General features: G+C 40.4%; 1 pseudogene; it reads right to left on the bottom strand.

The window, feature by feature from the left end:
* Window positions 1-463: 463 nt before the first annotated feature.
* LOC109258864 (60S ribosomal protein L21-like) lies at window positions 464-969 on the bottom strand (annotated as a pseudogene).
* Between the last annotated feature and the right edge of the window lie 7,379 nt (window positions 970-8,348).

Here is an 8,348-nt window from a genome sequence, read left to right as displayed (position 1 = left end):
CTGTTGTGTGACCCAGTATATGATTTATCTTGGACAATGTTCCATGTGCACTCGAGAAGAAATTATATTCTGTTGCTTTGCGATGCAGAGTTCTAAATATATCTGTCAAGTCCACCTGATCCAGTGCATCATTCAGGGTCCTTGTTTCTTTTTTCTCTCTTTTTTTTAATCTTTATTTTTGAGACAGAGACAGAGCATGAGCAGGGCAGGGCAGAGAAGGAGGGAAACACAGAATCCAGGGTCCAGGCTCTGAGCTGTCAGCACGGAGTCTGATGTTCAAACTCATGGACTGCAAGATCATGACCTGAGCCAATGTCAGATGCTTAAATGAGTCATCCAGGTGTCTCAAAAACCACAGAATTTGAATAAAGCCGTCCCCCAATGATTTTGGATATAAAATTTTCTTTACTTCTTTGTGGAAGAGGATACCATGCTGCTACTCAATTAAAAGGAATAATTTTACAGTCTTGATGTCTTTTTTTTTTTTTTACATGTATCATGCCATGATTTCATAGGGAATGGGTTCCAACAGCTCAGTCTCCTTTCCATTGGTTCTCACAAAGTTTGCTTCTCTGGGTGGGGCAGGCTGGCGCTTCAGTTGAATCCAAGTACCTTTCTCCTTCGCTTCCTTTTTCTGATCATTTTCCTTCACACTTTTCAGGAAGCTATCTCAGCTCTTTGAGTGCTTAACGTGCTCAATACATACGTTAATTCTCTTAGCAAGAAGCTTGCCCTTAACTTGTTTACAAGGGCAACAGCATGCTGGGTAACACTGTAGACTCTTCCTGTTTTGCCATGGTAACATTTGCAGGGCATTCCTTTTTAAACAGTGCCCATTCCCTTGATGTCCAAAATATCACCTTTATTTTAGATTCGCATGTACTTAGCCAAAGCAACAACTTCATGTTTTCTAAAAGGCCTAGAGAACATATATCAAGTACCTCTCCTCTTTCCCTTTGTGTTGGTCATTTTGGCGAATTACTGGAAGATTGTGGTTCTGGCCAAAAAAGAAGGTCCTTGTTTCTTTATTGATCCTGTGTCTAGATGATTTATCCTTTGTTGTAAGTTGGGTATTAAAGTCCCTTGCAATTACCACAGTCTTATCAAGAAGGTTGCTTATGTTTGTGATTGTTTCATATATTTGGAGGCTCCCATCTTAGGCACATAGACATTTATAATTGTTAGCTCTTCCTGATGGACAGACCCCGTAATTATTTTATAATGCCCTCTTCATCTCTTGTTACAGCCTTTAATTTAAAGTCTAGTTAGTCTGATATAAGTATGGCTACTCCAGCTTTCTTTTGACTTCCAGTAGCATGATAGGTAGTTCTCCATCACCTCACTTTCAATCTGAGTCTTCCTGTCGAAAAAGTGTCTCTTGTAGACAGAAAATAGATGGGTCTTGTTTTTTTTTTATCCATTATGATACCCTTTTGTTTGGAGCCTTTAGTCCATTTACATTCAGTGTTATTATAGAAAGATATGTGTTTAGAGTCATTGTGATGTTTTTAGGTTTCATGCTTGTAGTGATGTCTCTGGTCCTTTGTGGTTCTTGAAACATTTCACTCACAGAATCCCCCTTAGGATCTCTTGTAGGGCAGGTTTAGTGGTGATGAATTCCTTCAGTTTTGTTTGTTTCGGAAAATTTTATCTCTCCTTCTATTCTGAATGACAGACTTGCTGGATAAAGGATTGTTGGCTGTATATTTTTCCTGTTCATCACATTGAAGATATTCTGCCATTCCTTTCTGCCCTGCCAGATTTCGATAGGTCTGCTACCACTCTTATGTGTCTACCTCTGTAAATTAAAGCATGTAAGTTTATCCTTAGCTGCTTTCAGAATTTTCTCTTTATCCTTGTATTTTGCCAGTTTCACTATGATATGTCATGCAGAGATTGATTCAAGTTATGTCTGAAGGGAGTTCTCTGTGCTTCTTGGATTTCAATTCCTTTTTCCTCCCCAGATCATGGGTATTCTCAGCTATGATTTGTTCAAGTACACCTTCAGCCCCTTTCTCTCTATTCTTCCCCTGGAATTCCTATGATATGGATACTGTTCTGTTTGATTTCATCACTTTATTCTCTAATTCTCCTCTCATATTTCTGGATTTTTTTTATCTCTTTTTCTCAGCTTCCTCTTTTTCCATACTTTTATCTTCTAATTCACCTATTCTCCCCTCTGTCTCTTCAATCCATGCTATGGCCTCCTACGTTTTATTTTTCACTTCATATATAGCAATTTTTAGCTCCTCATGACTATTTCTTAGTCCCTTGATCTCTGTAGCAATAGATTCTATGCTGTCCTCTATGCTTTTTCAAGCCCAGTGATTATTCTAAATTCTTGTTCCATTATATTGCTTAAATCGGTTTTGATCTATTTGTTAGCTGCCGCTACTTCCTGGAGTTTCTTTTGAGATTTCTTCCGTTTCATCATTTTGGGTAGTCCCTGGGGTAGCTCCAAACTGCAGGGCCCTTCCCCTGTGCTGTCTGGAGTAACTTGTGTTGGTGGGCAAAGCCGCAATCAGACCCAATGTCTGCCCCCAGTCCACTGCTGGGGCCACAGACTGGTGTATACCTTATCTTCCCCCCTCTCCCAGGGGCAGGACTCACTGTGGAGTGGTGTGGCCCCTGTCTGGGCTGCTTGCACACTGCCAGGCTTGTGGTGCTGTTTTGATGGTATCTGGCCAAGGGTGTTTTAGCTGGGGTGGATCTGCAAGGTGCACAGTGATGGGAGAGGCAGGCTTAGCTTGCTTTGCTGTTGGTGGTCCCCTTTGGGAGGGGCCCTGCAGCAGGGGGAGGGAGGCAGGCCCATCAGAGGGATGGATCCACAGAAGCACAGTGTTGGGCATTTGCGCAGTGCAAGTTCAGTGAGAGAACTTGTATACCTTTAGAATTTTGGCTGAGGGATGGGAGAGAGAAATGGCACTTCCCAGCACCTTTGTTCCCCTGCCGAGCTGAGCTTTGTCTTTCTGGGGCTCAACAACTTTCCCTCTTGGCGTCCTCTCACCCTCCCTGCTCTCCAAGAGCAGAGCTGTTGACTTTTAAACTTCCAGATGTTAAGTCCTGCTGGCTGTCAGAACTCATGGAGTCTAGCCCCTCCGCTTTTGCAAGCCAGACAGATGCTCTGCCTTGCCGGGCGAGCTATCCCTCCACTGCCCCAGCTCCCTTCTGCCAGTCCGTGTAGCAAACACTGCCTCTCCTCCCTTCCTACCCTCTTCCATGGGTCTCTTGTCTATGCTTGGCCCCAGAGAGTCCGTTATGCAATAAAACTCAGAAAACCTGCAGAATACTGTAAGAATTATTTACTCCAGTTTCCCATAAGAAATTATGTGGTTGGCTTGTGGATGCATAGTTCACGTTGCCAGGGCCAGGACTCGCACCCAGCTTTGTCTCACTGCAAAGACTGTGATTTTTCTTTCCATAATTCTTCATCCTTAAGGCTTTTTAGATTTTGGAATAAAAACTACTATAAAGGAAGGAGATTTACTTCGTTTTGAGTTTTGTCACATAGGTAACATGCCATAAGGCAGCGACACAAAGGGTGTTATGCCCAGAATTCGTGATCCCCAAAGACCACCAGGGAGACGAGTCCGAGGCAAAAGCAAAGAACTTTTATTCGAGCTAGCTCGAGCTCAATCTCCTACCTGCACTGATGCAGCAGTGAGCTACCAGAGAGAGTTTCAAAGGCACAAAGGTTTTATAGGGATCATAGTCTTAGCCGATTGGCTGGGGAAGGGTTGTGGACTCAGCCGATTGGCTGCCAAAGTGTGGTCCCAGATCAGCAATTATCAGCGTCACCTGGAACTTGTTAAAAATGCAAATGTTGGACATGGTGGTCACAGACCCACTGAATCAGAAACTCCGGAGGTGGGGCTCAGCAATCTGTGTTTGAACAAGTCTTCAAGAGATTCTGATGCACCTGAAGGTTAAGAACCACTGTGTCTGAGGATCTCTAACATGTTTGGCCTCAGTGTATACAGAACATTTCTCACTGGTCACCTATTAACCATTGGCTATCAGCCTTGATGTGCAATATAAATACCTAGCACCAAACACCATCCCCAGAGGCTCTGATTAATTGGTTTGGGGAGGGGTAGAATGTCCAGGTCATTCTAAACCTGGACAGGGTTGAGGGCTCCTGCCTCTGGCCCCTACCTGAGAGAAGCCTTCCCTCTTTTACTCACACTTTCCACGCCTCTCACACTCCCCTTCCTCCCACCTCAGACTTCAGAAGAATGCATCAATAAGTTACTTAAGGGGAGGAGGGGTGTTCTGAGGTTTGAGCAGGAACTTCTTTCTGTGACCATGTCGGGGCCATAGTCACTAGTCAGCCAGCCTAGGTCTGCTCTTTCAGGGGTAAGCATAAAGGGAGATAAATTGGATATAATTTTTAAAAGATCAGCTTATTGTCACGTGTGGGATGCTTAGTAGACACAACTGGATGAACCATGGAAAGTTCTCCAAGTATCCTGCCATGGTGCAACTTTACATATACATGGAGAGTGCTGTGGTCTGAATATTTTCCTCTGAAATTCATGTGTTGAAATCCTAATGCCCATGGTGATGGTGTTAAGAGGTGGAGCTTTTGGAAAGTGATTAGGTCATGGAGGAGAAGCGCTTATGAATGGGATTAGTGACATGAAAGAAACTCCACAGTGCTAGCTGACACCTTCCACCAAATGAATGAGAACACAGTGAGGAGTCAGCAGTCTGCAACTCGGAAGAAGACCTTTGCCAGAACATGATCATGTTAGCGTATTGATCTTGGATTTTCAGCCTCTAGAATGTGAGAAATAAACTTCCATTGTTTAACAAGCTACCCAATTTGTGGTATTTTTCTATAGCAGCCTGAACTAACTAGGACAGAGAACTTGGGAGGGGAGCAAGAAACACTTGGCTGACCATGTTTGAGTTTTATGTTTGCAAGAAGTAGCCTTGCTGGAGAAAGAGAGTGTCCAGGGGTTAGAGGCCAATAGTCTAGGAGAGTTCACCTACCAGCGCTGGTATTAGCTACTTACCTTGTAGGGCTTTAGCTGAGCTACTTCGTCCTGATGAGTTAACCCTTTTCCAGACCACCCAGAGCACAGCCAGAGTGAGGGCAGGAGGGGCAGAAGATGGCTGAAGGAGGAGGAAAAGCAGGCATATTGTTAGTCTGTCTTCAGTAAGTGTGCATTTCCCCAGCAAGCATATGCTTAGTCTTTTTTCAGTGAGTGTGTAGTTTCCTGACATGACTTTTTTATCTGAATGGATAGGTTTATCTATTTTTTCATCTCATTCATTTTCATTTTTATCTCTTCTATTAGTTCATTCCACACTACATAATTCTAGGCTGTGCCTCCAAATGGTAACAGATTCACTTCTCTTTTGACAATAAGTTCCTGGAAAGTGACTTGGGCATATTCCATTGATGTCTCTCAATTTGTTTTCTATTTGAAACAAAGTCTCCCAGGAGCTTTAACAGAGAAAAGGAGTGAATATCTCATGATCATCTTGAGCATCAATTGTGCTAATAGCCAGAACATCTCAGGGTAAGAAGAAGGTCCAAGGCTCTCTAATAGTGTCATATTTTCTCTATCAGCTCTTTGAAACTAATCCAGAGACTAGAATTAGACAATGAGTCTGATGTCTTGAATACAAGCAATGCTGGTTGTGGATAGAGATTGTTATTTTCAAAGAGAAAGTCTAACATTTTTGTCAAGAGACTTTAATTTTACCTGCTTCAGTACCACTCAATGAAATATATTTCCCAGTGCTGATTATGAAGTCACTCTCTGTAACTCTGTGTCTTCCTGTTTAAGAAATGGCTTGAAATTTTCTATGAAAACATGTAAAAGATAGCTCTGCTGTGGTGCTATAAAAAGGATAAGGCAGGATGCTTCTGCCTTTCAATTTCCACCACAAAAAACAATACCAAGGCACAATAAAGGGAGCGATCTAGAAGTAAATATCTGGGAGATAAAGGAGGTCAAATGTGATATGCTAAGAAGCACAAATTGTTCTTGGATTCATTACTTCCTGGCTATGTAATCATACTGAACCTGTTCCTGCCTTATATCCACTTGAAAATGAGAATAGTAGTATCTTGCTTCGCAACCAAGTTTCCCAGTTGAAATTTGAAATGTCCTTGTACAGAGGAGGCAGACCACAATGAATTGCTGGGTGGCCGGGTTTAATAAGCAATAGAACTTACATACGATGTTTGTGAGACAAGTAGATTTCTGCACCTGCCTGCCAAAATCTTAGTTTTACATAGAGGACTTAAATGGATTTAGTCATATATTCAGGCCACAGCCCTCAACAATACTACTCTTTCAAGGCTACATCTTTGAAATGGCTGCTAGTACGGAAATAGTATGCAGAATGTACCTTCTGAGGACAGGGGAGAAGGTGAAGTTCCTCTAACTCTCCAGGTCCAGCTTGTGGGTCAACCAGTGGTCATCTCCTCTTGATAACCTCTTCCAACATATCTACCTCATAGAATTGTTGGGAAGATTACATGATTGAAACAGAGTTCTACAGTGCTGTGCAAAGATATCAAATTAGGCCATAAAAATGTTAAAGTTTGTGCTGCAGTTGATAACTTTACTAATGGCATCATGGGAGATAATGGGTGTTTTTTAGGCATGTGGCCAAATGAAATTCCTTTATGAGATAATTCTACCTTTTTCTTTTATAATGTAATGGCAATGATTTCTATTAGTTGAAGTATGTTTCCTCTATCCCTAATTTTCTGAGGGTGTTTATCATTTATTGAAATGATCATATGGTTCTTATATTTTTTCTTGTTAATATGATGTATTATTGTGTTAATTGATTTACCAGTATTAAACCACACTTGCAACACAAGAATAAATCCCACTTGATCATGGTGAATAATTTCTTTTAATGTGTTGTTGGATTTGATTTAGTAGCATTTTGTTCAGAATTTTTGCATGTATATTCATCAGAAAAATTGGCCTGTGGCTCTCTTGTGTTATCTTGTTTTGGTATCAGGGTGATGGTCTTGCAGAATGAATTTGGGTTTTATATCTTTTCTATTTTTTTGATATTTGTGCGAAAATAGGTTTTAACTCTTCTTTAAATATTTGGTAGAATTCATCTGTGAAGCTGATACTGGATTTATGTTTTTTGGGAGTTTCTTTTGACTCCTACTGATTCAATTTCTTTGCTGGTTATTGGTCTGTGCAAATCTATTCCTGTTTCAGTTTTGGTAATTTAAATTTCTAAGAATTTATCCATTTCTTCTAGGTCATCCAGTTTGTTGGTATATAGGTTTTTTTAAGTATCTTCTTATAATTGTATTTCTGTGGTGTTGGTTATTTCTCCTCTCTCCTTTGTGATTTTATTTATTTGTGACGTTTCCCTTTTCTTTTTCATAGGTTTGGGTAGAGGTTTTTCAATATTATTTTTTTCAATTAAACAGATCTTGATTTCATTAATCTGTTCAAACTAAATCATTTATTTCCGCCCTAACGTTTATCACTTCCCCTTGTCTGCTGGCTTTTGTTTCATTATTTTCTAGTTTTTTAGGTGTGATTTATGTTGTTTACCTGAGATTTTTTTTTGGTTCATGAGGTCAGCCTGAATTGTTATAAAATTCCCTTTATTGATCACTTTTGCTACAACCCAAAGGTTTTGGACTGTTGAGCTATCATTTTCATTTGTTTCCGTGTATTTTTTTAATTTCATTTTTTATTTCCTGGCTGAACCACTTATTTTTTAATAGAATATTGTATAACATCCATGTATTCGTGTTCTTTCCAAATTTTTTCTTGTGGTTGACTTCAAGTTTCATAACATTGTGGTCAGAAAAAATGTATGGTATGATCTCAATCTTTTTGTACTTGATGAGGCCTGATTTGTGATCTAGTATGTAATCTATTCTGGAGAATATCCCATGTGCACTTGAAATAATGTGTATTCTGCTGCCTAGTTTAAATTTTTTGATGTTTATTTATTTTTGAAAGAGAGAGTGTTAATGGGGGAGGGACAAAGAGAGAGAGACAGAATCTAAAGCAGGCTCCAGGGTCTGGGCTCTCAGTTCAGAGCCTGATGCAGGGCTTGAACTCACGAGCTGTGACATCATCACCTGAGTTGAAGCCAGATGCTTAAACAACTGAGCCACCCAGGTACCTCTTCTGTTTTAGGATTAAATATTCTGAATATATCTGTTCAGTCCATCTGGTCCATGTCATTCAAATCTAATGTTTCCTTGTTTTTTGCTTAGATGATCTATTTGTTCATTGTTGTAAGTGGGGTGTTAAAATACTCTCTTGTTGTGTTACTGAATTCCTTTATTTTTGTTAATTTATTTGCATATTTGGGTGTTTCAAGTTTAGGGCACAAAT

The sequence above is a fragment of the Panthera pardus genome, unplaced genomic scaffold, assembly GCF_024362965.1.
Source record: "Panthera pardus isolate Hobbes unplaced genomic scaffold, ASM2436296v1 HiC_scaffold_22, whole genome shotgun sequence".
NCBI classification, from domain to species: Eukaryota; Metazoa; Chordata; class Mammalia; order Carnivora; family Felidae; genus Panthera; species Panthera pardus.
The sequence above is the reverse complement of the archived record's forward strand: the minus strand, read 5'-3'. Positions and strand labels throughout refer to the sequence as shown.